The sequence below is a fragment of the Lepus europaeus genome, chromosome 21, assembly GCF_033115175.1.
Source record: "Lepus europaeus isolate LE1 chromosome 21, mLepTim1.pri, whole genome shotgun sequence".
Taxonomy (NCBI): Eukaryota; Metazoa; Chordata; class Mammalia; order Lagomorpha; family Leporidae; genus Lepus; species Lepus europaeus.
Window position 1 is genome coordinate 60,195,723 of NC_084847.1, and position 13,528 is coordinate 60,209,250.

Below are 13,528 nucleotides of genomic sequence, written 5' to 3' on the forward strand. Positions count from 1 at the left end.
ATAGGCCCAAAGTTCAAAATAAAAGTGTTTAACCAAACCAACAAGATGATAACAAATTGAGTTACATCTATGCATATAAGCTATGCAGAAGTTATATGTTAAAACAATGAACAAGGTTGCAAGCGAATAGCAGAATAGCATAATTAACATCATATAAGTACACAGGAAATGCTTATTAACCTCAGTGAAAGTTTTCAGGCCCATGAACATGGGCTGGTATTGTGGCCCAGTGGTTCAGCTGCCATCTTTGATGCCTACATCCCATATGAGTGCCAATTTGAGTCACTTCTGATTTGACTCCATGCTAATGGACCTGGGAAAGCAGTAGAGGATGATATAAGTGCTTGGACCCCATCACCCATGGGGAAGACTCAGATGAAGTTCCTGATTCCTGACTTCAGCCTTGCCCCATTCCATATATTGCAGCCATTTGTGGAGTATACCATGGATGGAAGACCTTTCTTTCTCTGTCTCTCCCTCTTTGTCTGTAATTCTGCCTTTCAAATAAATGAAAAACTAAATCTTTGAAATAAAACAAAAACAATGAACAGAGTTGTGATCTGAAAGAAGGAGTAATACAGTGTGCTAACTACTTACATTAAATACGTATAATGTCTGGTCCAGAAATTCTGAAAGTTAAAAATCGAATCCAAGATAGGCTTATGTTTTCTTTTTTAACTGCAATATCTGGTATTTTCAAGTTTTGGGGTTCACTAAGAAGTGACAACTCTATTCACTAATTGCAAGGCTAGGAGTTCATGATGCCAGATATTCTGTGCATAATTTTTGTGTTTGCTAATGTTTTCAATGATATTTTGGCATGATGATAATATATTCTTCTTTTTAAAAATTCATTTATTTTTACTTGAAAGCCATAATTACAAAGAGGCAGAGGCAAGAGGGAGAGAAAGATGTCTTCCATCTGCTTGTTCACTCTTCCAAATGGCAACAATGGCCAGAGCTGGGCTGATCTGAAGCCAGGAGCTTCTTCTGGTTCTCCCACACTGGTGCAGGGTCCCAAGGGCTTGGACCATCTTCCATTGCTTTCCCTGGCCATAGCAGAGAGCCAGATCAGAAGTGGAGCAGTCGGGACCTGAATCATTGCCCGTATGGGATGCCAGCACAGCAGGTGTTATGGCCGTGCCCGAGCAGATAACACACCAAGAGACAGGCGCTTATGCAAAAAGCAAGTAGAGTATTTTATTCACCAGCATGCTGGGGTCATGTCATGAATGTGAGTCAGCGACCCTAAGTACAATTTACATCAGCTTTTTATAGTTACTTGGGCCTTTCAAGCTAATCCATTTGGTTCACAGAGGGGGTAAGGGCGTTTTACAAGCATAAGGTGAGAAGGTATACATATGCAAAGTACAGATAACATCAGGCAAAGACAAGATTTACAGCAGGGTAGGGCAGGGGTCCCTCTCACCATACATTTCCCAAGGCTGAATAAATCCCAAGTTAAACATTTTAGGAACAGACATGAAGATCAGAGAGGCGGCTGCTCCTGTGTTTCACCAACCAGGCACCTGTAGAGGTAAACAGGTTTTGGTGGGCCATTTCCCACATTCCGATGTTATCTCTTCCTGCCTTGGCTCCTTTATGCCTGGTCAGTAGAAGCAGACCTCGACCCTCTTTGAGCCAGAAATTAGAAGCAGGTCAAAGGTTGCTGTAAAAATGAAGGGTAAAATCAAAAAGTAAAACTTACGGAATAGGGAGAGGGGGGTCTACTATCTTTAATGTTTCTTCACAGGTAGTGACTTTGCTTGCTATGCCACAGTGCCGGCCCTGATAATGGATTCTTACTGAGCTCATACAATAACGTTGCCACAAGAAATCAAAAAAGTTTTGCATTTTAGAGGAATCAAGTAGGTGGAAAGGTAAACATTTCCATCTAGTTACAAAACTATACTAAAGTATAGTAACCAGTAGAAATTGTAGAAATCTTCCTGAATCTAGATGAAACACTGAAATGCAGAACCAAAAAAATTTAAATAAGAGCATAGAAACCCATAAATATGATTAATTCAATCTCATGTAACTAATTCTATTTATTTGAAAGACAGTTACAGAGAGAGACAGAGACAGAGACAGAGAGCGAGCACTTCCATTTGCTGGTTCACTCCCCAAGTGGCTGAAAGAGATGGTGCTGAGCTGATCTGAGGCTAGGATCCAGGAGCTTCTTCTGGGTCTCCCATGTGGATGTAGAGGCCTAAGGACCTGAGGCATCTGTTGCTTTCTCAGGAATGTTAGTTGGGAGCTGGATCAACAGTGGAGCTCCCAGGACTCAAACTGGTGCCCATAGGGAATGCTGGAGCTTCATGCCTGGGATTTAACCCACTGTGCCACAGCATGGCCCCCTACTAGCAGTTTAATGGGGTTTTTAGTTTTTTTCCTTCCCTCAGCATTCTGGAAATTAGTGTCTAAAGTAGCCTAAGATACTAAGAATATTTTCTGTTAAACTGATTTCAAGTGTTTTTAGAGAATACAAAATTATGGATGGCACAAGTCTTTAAATATACATGGTTAAAATGAAATTGATTAATTAACATGAGCCATTTACATTCCTCCCATACAGCATGTAACAAAGCAACTAAAGAGGCGGCCAGCATTGTGGCATAGCATGTTAAGCTGCCACCTCTGATGCCAGCATCCCATATGGGTTACACTTCAAGTCCTGGTTGCTCCACTCTGATCCAGCTCCCTGCTAATGCACCTGGGAAAGCAGCAGAGGATGGCCAAGTGTTTGGGCTCCTGCACCCATTTGGGAGATATGGGTGATCCTGTCAGACTGCCTGCCTTGCCCATGCAGGAGGTTGAAAGGGCATGGTGCACCATGCCTCCCGGGAGGGACCCCACGGCCTCCCTCCTGGCAGGCAATGGGATCCCTGAGTGCATTTCCCCTAACCAACACCAATCAGGTAAACTGCTCCTGGGTGTGGCCCAGGCCCACCTGGAAATCTACTCTTCCAGCTGAATGGAGAAGCATAGCAGTGCCAATGTCAGCTTCATCCTATACAATTAGTATTGCCCTGAATTAGTTATGCTCCTGTTGCCTGCCCTTTAAAAAGTATACATGGTTGTTAATAAAGCAGACATGATCACCGAAGCCTGGCCCATCCTTGGCTATTGTGTCCCTTTGGGGTGTGAACCAACAGAAGATCTCTCTCCCTCTGTCTCTTCTTCTCTGGAATTCTGCCTCTCAAAAAAATAGATAAATCTTTGTAAAAGGAAAGAAAGAAACGGAATGATTTTACAAACCTATTGTCTCTCTTAGGCCTCTGGGTCTCCTTTTTATCAAGATAACCATCATGACTGATAACAATACAACAGAACTATCAGATTTTAAAACTTATATAACTTTTGGGAAATTTATATATCAATGGTATATCTATATTAATATAATTTAAAATTGAGCATAATTTCATGACAGTACTTTACATACAATCTAAATTGCATAATCAGCTATTACCTCTACAAGATAGGATATATCCTTTGAAACATCAAGGGTTCCTGTTGGAAATCTCAATGTGAAAAAATTTAGAACCTTGATTCTGAGAAATCTGTTAAGGATGCCAAAGGGGCTTAAAATGTTTGGTCAAAATAAACTCCCTATTAATTTTGAAATAACATCCATCCACTTAGAGTGATCCAACCAGTTATAAACCAGATTTATTTTATCTGATGATTTTATAAATTGTATAAATTATAAATCTGATGATTTTTATTTTATAACTTTGATAAATATTCATTAGGTGATCAGTCACATATTCTGAAATAAGTATATATACAACTCTTTTTTTTTTTTTAAGATTTACTTATTTGAAAGAGTTACACACAGAGAGAAGAAAAAGCAGAGAGAGAATCTTCCACTTGCTAGTTCACTCCCCAATTGATCACAATGACCAGAGCTGTGCTGATCTGAATCCAGGAGCCAAAAGCTTCCTCCCACATGGATGCAGAAGCCTAAAAACTTGGGCCATCTTCCATTGCTTTCCGAGGCCATTAGCAGGGAGCTGGATCAAAGTGGAACAGTTGTGACTCAAATCAGCAGCATATGGGATGCTGAGTCAGATGGCAGTTGTACTTGGTACACCACAACACCAGCCCTGTAGGCATTTCTTTAAATAAAGTTCCTAGTCTTGGGTTTAGCTGTAGAGATCCTCTGCATTTTTTTTTCAGCTGGTACTAAACAATTCAGCTTTTGTTAATTTATATCTTGCATCTTAAAAAGGAAACAAACAAAAAATAGATGAGTTAGCAGAGCAAGGAGAGCTCCCTGCACAAATGCAGACAGAGGCAGACAGGATTCAGGAAGCTGGATGTGCACAAGGAGGCAGCACCCTCTGGTAGTGGGCCTGGACCCAGGGGTGCCTCAGGATCTGGGCCAGGGGCAGTGGGTGGATGCGGACGCCACATCGACGCCACAGCCACTCTGACGGCTGCTATCTCAGAAGCCTGGATATCAAGTCTAGGGCTCCCAAAGACATTGTTACAGGAAACTTCACATCCACCTTTAGGATGCGTCTGTATGTCTCTGGGGCTTTCCCTCCCCAAATGTTTTCTACACTGTCAAGACAGTGCCTGCCCAACTCTGGTCTTAGGGGATTTGTCATTGTTAGAGCACGTACTCAGGGGTGGGAGACTGGGCACTTCTGAAGTGTGAACAGGATTTTCTTTTTTTTTGGCTTGGTAAGGAGGACTCTCTGGTTGAACATGATCAAAGTCATCTGTCTCAGTTTTCTCCCCTTCAAGTACACCCATAAGGTGAGAATAGATTCATGAGTCTTCCATGTACATGACACCTCAAGATTCTGTTCATTCAGCCATTCCATTCACATGTGCCCTGTGATGTGGGGCTATGGGAGGTCTGGTGGCTTGAGAGGTTTATGCTAAGAAGACAAGGACAGAAAAGCCTTCCTATGAAAGAGGGAATCTCAGGATTAAAAAGATTCCGGCTTCCAATGTGGGGAGCTCCCACAGTCCCCTCAGCCAAAGCCAGAGATGATTTTCTCTTTCTTGGTTATGCCTCTCTGCAAAGACATGGACACTAGGATAGAAGTTGGGAGATCCCAGCCTTGTCCAGGTTAATGATTGGTTTGACAGCCTGCCAGTCAAGATCCATGGGCTGATCCCAGCTTCAGTTACCAAGCTTCTACCTACCATCTGCCTATTTTCATGTCATATAATGGTGTCATTTCTGGGCTCTGCTACCTCTGAGATCTGACCCTTTTTTAAAAAAAATTATTTATTTGAAAGTCAGAGTTACACAGAGATAGAGGAGAGAGAGAAGGGGTCTTCCGTACACTGGTTCACTTCACAGTTGGTGCTGCTATAGCCAGAGCTGCACTGCTCAGAACCCAGGAGCCAGGAGGTTCCTCCAGGTCATCCCATGAGGGTGCAGGGGCCCAAGGACTAGTGCCATCTGCTTTCCCAGTCCACAGCAGAGCTGGATCAGAAGTGGAGCAGCTGAGAATTGAACCAGTGCCCATATGGGATGCTGGCACTGCTGGGGGTGGCTTTACCCTCTACACCACAATGCCAGCCCTGAGATCTGACCTTAACCTGGTGGTTCCTGCCTGATGGGCATGGCATCCACAAATGATGTAGGCGATTGTATTGTGCACCTACAACTTTCATCACATTGTTTTTAATTATCTATGTCCTTGTCATCCATCCACCAGGACTGAAATTGCCTTTAGGGTAATCATGATATTTACATTATTTGTGTTGCACCAATTATACCCAGGAGAGTACCAGGCATAATACAGACAAGTCACCCCTGTCTCCATTCATCCTCTGCTCCTCATTCCCACAGTGTTAGGGGCTCTTGCTCTTCTCCTCCTCCTCCACCCCTCCCTCTGCACAGCTACCACCACCATGAGACCCTCACACACCATGCTCCTCTACTCCCTCTGACCCCATATGCTCTCCAGTTCCAATGGATCCAAATGGGATGACATATCAAGTGTGGAGGTTTAGTTGTACTCATGAAGCAAAGCTACAGTGCTCCACTATCACTAAGTGAATTGTGGATGTTGGACTTGAAAGCTCTGATTGTCGTGCTCAGTTCTATGGTCCTATGAAAACTGAGAGCATGGCAGGAATTAAGGAGATGCCTGCCTGCATATCACATTCAGTTAGGAGCCACAGAGCTCTGCAGCATTGTTGTTGGAGCCCTTTCCATTTATTCACTGCTCAAACCTATTGCTTTCTATTCTGCCTTGTGTCCATCCGCTCGTATCAGAGTAGCCAGGACAGAGTGAGTTTTTTATGTGTCATGATGATGAGCCAGTGGCTAGACACCTTACTTGGACTTTATAATGTGCATTTTGGCTATTCCAGGAAATTGTTTTTTAAAGATTTATTTATTTACTTGAAATAGTTACACAGAGAGAGAAGGAGAGGAAGAAAGAGAGAGAAAAGTCCTCCATCCGTTGGTTCATCTCCAATTGGCTGCAATGGCCAGAGCTGTGTCAATCTGAAGCCAGGAGCCAGGAGCCTCTTCCAGGTCTCCCACATGGGTGCAGGGGCTCAAGGCCTTGGGCCATCTTCTACTGCTTTCCCAGGCCATAGCAGAGAGCTGGATCAGAAGTGGAGCAGCCAGGACTTGAACCGATGCCCATATGGGATGCTGGCACTGCAGGTGGCAGCTTTATCCACTATGCCATAGTGCTGGCCCCTCCCCAGGGAAAATTTTTTTTACTTCTTTTCTGCTTAATTGTGCTTTAGTTACCTAAGGTTGGTGAATATATAAATTGTGAGTTAGCGAGGTATTCCAAATTTAGCTTTGAATTATATGATTTTGTGGGTGCTTTAACTTAACTTTTTTATAAATATTGACCATTACTACTCTTTTTACAAATATTTATTCATTCATTTATTTATTTATTTGAAAATCAGAGTTATACAGAGAGAGGGGAGGCAGAGAGAGAGAGAGAGAGAGAGAGAGAGAGAGAGAGGTCTTCCATCTGATGATTCACTCCCCAATTGGCCACAATGGCCAGAGGTGTGCTGGTTTGAAGCCAGCAGCCAGGAGCTTCCTCTGGGTCTCCCATACGGGTACAGGGGACCAAGTATCCTCTACTGCTTTCCCAGACCACAGCAGAGAGCTGGATTGAAAGTGGAGCAGCAGGGTCTCAAACAGGGGCCTATATGAGATGCTGGCACTTCAGGCCTGGGTGTTAACCTGTTGTGCCACAGCAGTAACTCCTGAATTTTACTTTTTTATTTAGACCTTTCTTATAGACATGGATTATGTGTTCTAGTTTCTAAGTAACTGCATCATAATGAGGACCATTGTAGATTGTAGCAGTTAAAAATATTTGGCTTGATGATCAACATAAGGCTTATAGATACGTAGCTACCCATGAGATTGTGTCCTGGATTTAGGGGAAGTTTATAAGTCAGTTGGAGGTAGCCTTTTATTACTGATGAACATGAACGTACTGAGAAGACCTTGTCCATTAAATAATAAAATCCAAATGAAGGTTTACACATGAGTTCCCTCCTGCCTCATCTACCACTGAAATCCTGTTGTTTCTGCCTTTTGGATCTCCCTGTAATGTCGCCTCTTCTTCATTCCTACTACCACCATACCTTGGTTCAGGTCCTACTAAATTACCTTTGATATACTTTTTAATTGACCTCTCTGCTTTTTGTTTTTCTTACCTTTGTTTCAAAAGCCTCTTAGTTCATCCCAACCATTTTCTGATTGCTCAGGTTCTCTTATTCCAATATCTAGGAAAATCATGTGGCTGGTAGTTCTTTCAACACACCACACAAAAGAATGCTCAGTAAATGCTTACTAAATAGTGAATGGAAAGCCTTACAAAGCTAGGGTGAACATTTAACCTGCTTGGCCCTGGATGGTTTCTGTTTATACATTTCAGCCCTGTGTCATCATTAACATGTCTTTTTTATTATCAAAGTTGTCTCTGAGCAACAAATTATACAGTCATCTAATCGTGGCAGTCATCAAATAGATATCTATTTCATTGTCTCTTCAACTAGGTAGTTCTTGGGGATCAGAAATTGCATTTGTTTAATTTTTATAGCCTCATTTATTCATTCAACTAAAAGAATGACTCTATCAAGATGCTGAGTTTTAATGTCAAAGCAAACATGTTTCCTGCCCTCCTGAATTTTCAATCTGGCAAGAAAAAGCAGTCTACATAAAGAATATTGCCTGACATAATAAACATTAGTGCGAAATGAATGGATACATTTAAGCATTCCTAATCCAGCAATTCTAATCCCATGAATTATAGTTGACAGAAGTCATCACAAACAGAACTCCTTGTCATCCTGCTTCCATTTACATTTCCACTTAAAATCTTAAAAATCAAACACCACACATATACCTAAGAATGTATAATATTTATATGCTATCTTGATATTAAACATGAGAAAAATAACCATATAGTAATAGCAACTTTGAACCTCCTTTCTTTTTTAGAGAAGTTATAATCCTATGTGTTTTTCTACAGTGAAGACTAGGATTGTAGATACTCTTCCTCTTCCTCACTTTTTATTTTGAGATGAGAAATCTGGGTTTTAGAAACTGGGCCCCAAGATAAAAGAAATATTTATTTTTTAAAAGAAGATTTTTTTTATTTGAAAGGCAGAGTTACAGAGAGGCAGAGGCAGAGAGAGAGGTCTTCTATCCACTTGTTCACTCCCCAAATGGCTGCAATAGCCATAGTTAAGCTGATCCAAAGCCAGGAGCCAGGAAATTCTGGGTCTCTGATGTGGATGCAGGGTCCCAGGCATTTGGGCCATCTTCGAATGCTTTCCCAGGCTAGAGCAGAAAGCTGGATTGGAAGTGGAGCAGCAGGGACTTGAACCAGCCCCCATATAGAATGTCGGTGCTGAAGGCAGAGGCTTAGCCCACTATGCCACAGTGCTGGTCCCAAAAGATTTCTTAAACCAATATTTCACTTTGGTTGGCCTTTAACCTAGGCTTTTTTTTTTTTCCATACTTCCATGGGCAAATTTAATTCTAATCTCTTTCCACCTCAGCTTTCTCTTTGTAAGTTGAGAACACTGTCTCCAGAATTAACCTGAGGTATAATTGATACAAAGTAAGGCGTTTACTCTGGTAATCTGGCCCCTAGAAGATACTTGGCAATGTTAGTCCTGTATCCAGTTCTCTCTCTCTCTCTCTCTCTCTCTCTCTCTCTCTCTTTTTTTTTTTTTTTTGTACTTGGTAAATTAGAGGGTGGTGTAAAATGCTTTGAAAAGAACCACAAATAAAAGACACAAATAAAATTGTGTTCTCAAATCTAGATGTTAAACTATGCCGTGTGCACCTGTGCTAAGAGTTACATTGAAATCCTTGTCATTCATTACTTGAGAGAAGCTGTCCAGGAATAAAGCAGCCAGTAGGATTTTTCTGAGGGAAACAGCGTGTGTGAGGGAACCGGGGTTTGGGACTCCCAGCAGTGGCTGTCACTTCTTAAGATTTTGTTCAAGAAAGGAAGAACAGCAGCTGACCCTTGAGGTCTGGGGTGGGAAGGAAGGGAAGGAGGGATGTCAACAACAGCCAACGCCCTCTGGTTCCCAGCCTGTCTCCGCCCACCCCACACTGCAGCCCTAGGAGAGGGCCAGTCAGTCTATCCAGGGATGCCCCGGCCTGGACTCCATTTCCCAGAGGCACCCGGGGCTCTACCGTTTTCCTCTCTGGACGCCTGTGCGTGTGCATGCGGAAGAACGTGCGCATGCGCGTGCCTTTCCACGCGGCTCGGAGTTGGGAGCAGAAGCTCATTTCCTGATCAGAGAGGGCCCTGAGAGGCTGCGCTGCTCCTTCTCCCGCATTCACTGGGGAGTCTTGCTCTGCAAGTGCAGTTGCAGGCGGTTCGGGAGCGCAGCCCCAGACCTGCCGCCCGCCGCTTCTGTGCCTCTGCCTCTGCCACCGTGGGTCCCCAGTTCCAGCGACTTCTCCTGTCCCACCCTCAGCTCTGCTCCCCGTGTGTCCTGAAGAAAGGGGACCTGCTCCCGAGATTTTCCACGGCAAGTATGGGGACCAGCAGGGGCATCTGCGCGTGTGTGGGAGAGGGGTGGGTGCGATGGCGGGTGGCGGCTCCCAGACCTCGATCACTTGCTTCTCTGATCCTGGGAGCTTCTCCGGCAGAGTCAAGGCTGGGGCGCAGGTGTTGTGTCTCCCACCGCCGCTTCCCGGTCTCCCGACACTCGGCCGGTCCCACGGGCTGCCGCGCTCAAAGTCTTAAAGTACACTGGGTGAGCAATGGCACAAGCAGGGCAGTTGAGAGCACGCGAAGGAAGGAGTCCCATCCCCTATATTTAACTAAGCCCAGTTCTCACTCTGGGTGGGTCAGAGAATGCCTTGTGGCTGGGCCTCCGGCTATATCCCCGGGTAGCTCCAGCTGGGCGGGGCTCGGTGGCCCTCAGCTGGAGCCCGAGGCGGTGGAGAGGTGGGGATGGAAGGTCAGAGTAGGATCTGGCTCCTGGCCCCCATGCTGGAGCTGTGGACAATCTGACAGCTGGGGCGCTCTGTGTCTGGCTGACGTTCCTTCCCAGCAGCACGGGAAGCGCGTGCAGTAGCTCTGTGGATTGATCGCTCCTCCGTGTTTAATTTTTTTTTTAAGTATTTTTTTTCATTTATTAAACTTTTATTTAATGAATATAAATTTCCAAAGTACAGCTTATGGGTTACAATGGCTTCCCCCCTCCCATAACTTCCCTCCCGCCCACAACCCTCCCCTTTCCCGCTCCCTCTCCCCTTCCATTCACATCATGATTCATTTTCAATTCTCTTTATATACAGAAGATCAGTTTAGTATATATTAGGTAACAATTTCAACAGTTTGCCCCATATAGCAACACAAAGTGAAAAAACTACCGTTGGAGTACTAGTTATAGCATTAAATAAGAGTGTACAGCACATTAAAGACAGAGATCCTGCATAATATTTTTTTAAAATTAATTAATTTTCTATGCCATTTCCAATTTAACACCAGGTTGTTTTTTTTCATTTCCAATTATCTTTATATACAGAAGATCGATTCAGTATATAATTAGTAAAGATCTCATCAGTTTGCACCCATGCAGAAACTTAAGTGTAAAAATACTGTTTCAGTACTAGTTATAGCATCACTTCACATTAGACAACACATTAAGGACAGATCCCACATGGGGTGTAAGTACACAGTGACTCCTGTTGCTGACTTAAGAATTTGACACTCCTGTTCATGGCGTCAGTAATCTCCCTAGGCTCTAGTCATGAGTTGCCAGGGCTATGGAAGCCTTTAGAGTTCGTTGACTTTGATCTTATTCCGATAGGGTCATAGTCAAAGTGGAAGTTCTCTCCTCCCTTCGGAGAAAGGTACCTCCTTCTTTGATGGCCCCGTTCTTTCCACTGGGATCTCACAGAGATCTTTCATTTAGGTCTTTTTTTCCCCCATGGTATCTTGGCTTTCCATGCCTACAATACTCTCATTCCTCCATGTTTAATTAACAGACCCTTTTTCAATCTGGAGCTTGAGGCCATGAAAACGTAGTTGATTTATTTTCCTGCTTTTCGATTTCTGTCTTCAACCCTTCTTTCTTCTCATGTTATTAGGAATGTCAACTTTTATTACCTGCTGCTAACCCCTTTGCAAAGTGAGTAATGAACTGCAATTAATACAAGTCTACCGTGTGAGTTAATAATGAACTACTTCAATCTGGATTTTCATAGTGGAGAGCTACGAAAACATAAATACAGAAAAGCATCAATTTTTCTTGTCTAGTTCTTTACAGTCACTCAGTGCTCCACCGAGCTGATTATCTTACAGTCCACATGTTTTTTTTTTTTTTTTTTTAATTAAGAGGGCCAGTTACTTTTTTTTTTTTTTTAATTTGACAGGCAGAGTTGGACAGTGAGAGAGAGAGAGAGAGAGAGAGAGAGAGGAAGGTCTTCCTTCTGTTGGTTCACCCCCCCAATGGCCACTGTGGTTGGTGCGCTGTGCTGATCCGAAGCCAGGAGCCAGGTGCTTCCTCCTGGTCTCCCATGTGGGTGCAGGGGCCCAAGCACTTGGGCCATCCTCCACTGCCTTTGCAGGCCACAGCAGAGAGCTGGACTGGAAGAGGAGCAACCAGGACAGAATTGGTGCACATGTGGGATGCCGGCACTACAGGCAGAGGATTAACCAAGTGAGCCATGGCGCCGGCCCATTACTTTTTTTTTTTTTAAATTATTTATTTATTTGAAAGGCAGAGTTACAGAGAGGCAAAGATGCACAGAGAGAGAGAGAGAGAGAGAGAGAGAGAGATCTCCCATCTGCTGGTTCATTCCTCAGATGGTCACAATGGCCAGAACTGCATGGATCTGAAGCCAGAAGCCAGGGCCTTCTTCCAAGTCTCCCACACAGGCACAGGGGCCCAAGCACTTGGGCCATCTTCCACTGCTTTCCCAGGCCATAGCAGAGAGCTGGATCAGAAGTGGAGCAGCCAGGTCTTGAACCGGCACCCATATGGTTTTACCCGCTCAGACACAACACCAGCTTCAAGTTGCTTTTCTTATTCTGGGTTCTGTGTTTAACCCCATGACATTTTCAACATGGGAGGATATTCGTGGTAGATTTTCAAAATGACTGGTCTGTGGAAGCCTTTGTACAAGGTGTTAATGTGAAGAGGGGTAAGGAAGAAAAGAGAAAATGTGCCCCTCTCCCCCCACAGAGATGCCCACACAGTACGGTAAAAGATGTGGCTTTGGGCTGGCACTGTAACTCAGTAGGTTAATCCTCTGCCTGTGGTGCCAGCATCCCATATGGGTACCAGTTCGAGTCCAAGCTGCTCCTCTGATCCAACTCTCTGCTGTGGCCTGGGAAGGCAGTAGAAGATGACCCAAGTCCTTGGGCCTCTGCACCCATGTGGGAGATCCCGAAGAAGCTCCTGGCTCCTGGCTTTAGGTCAGTGTAGCTCTTCTGGCCATTTTGGCCAACTGGGGAGTGAACCAGCAGAAGGAAGACCTTTCTCTCTGTCTATCCATCTCACTATCTGTAATTCTACCTCTCAAATAAATAAGTAAAACACCTTTTAAAAAAAAAGCAATGTGGCCTTAAAAACTATTTCTATAGACTTTAAGTATAATGAAGTTTTCACTTGATTAACTGAGTGATTCATAGATTCTGTTAGAGTCCTGTTGTCACCAGATTAATAATCTGTGAAACTCATTTAGCATAGTGAGGTTACCTAGGAAGTAAAAATAGAAAGGGAATCCTGGATAGAGGTTGCTAGGGTCACAGCATTCTTCCTCTGAAACCCAGTGTGTTTTTGACCTTTTCTCCCATGTACTCCCTATCACAGTGCTTGTGAGTGGACAAGCTGTTATGTGTTTCTGCTGAAAAGAGTTGCTTCACACCCAGGAAACAACCGTAAGACACTTTCTCAGTAACTATGTTGTGTGTACATTAATACTGTTGGACCTCTCAGTTGCAGAGATGCCCACTTGCTCGGGAGGACGCCCAAAGATCCAGACTCCAGACCAGTTGATGCAAAAAGCACGAGGTTTTTATTGAACGTTTGC

At 43.9% G+C, this 13,528-nt stretch overlaps 1 protein-coding gene across 5 annotated transcripts in view; it reads left to right on the plus strand.

Moving 5' to 3' along the window:
* LOC133750580 (zinc finger protein 345-like) overlaps positions 1–13,528 on the plus strand; it is a 74,391-nt gene that overhangs the window by 30,229 nt on the left and 30,634 nt on the right. The window contains exon 1 of one of the 5 annotated variants that reach the window (XM_062180155.1): positions 9,743–10,011. The exons of 3 other annotated variants lie outside the window; for them this stretch is intronic. The gene's annotated coding sequence lies outside the window, so the exon portion shown is untranslated. Of the gene's footprint in view, positions 1–9,742; positions 10,012–11,604; positions 11,623–13,528 lie in introns of those variants that run through there. One more of the 5 variants, XM_062180157.1, reaches the window with a different exon arrangement.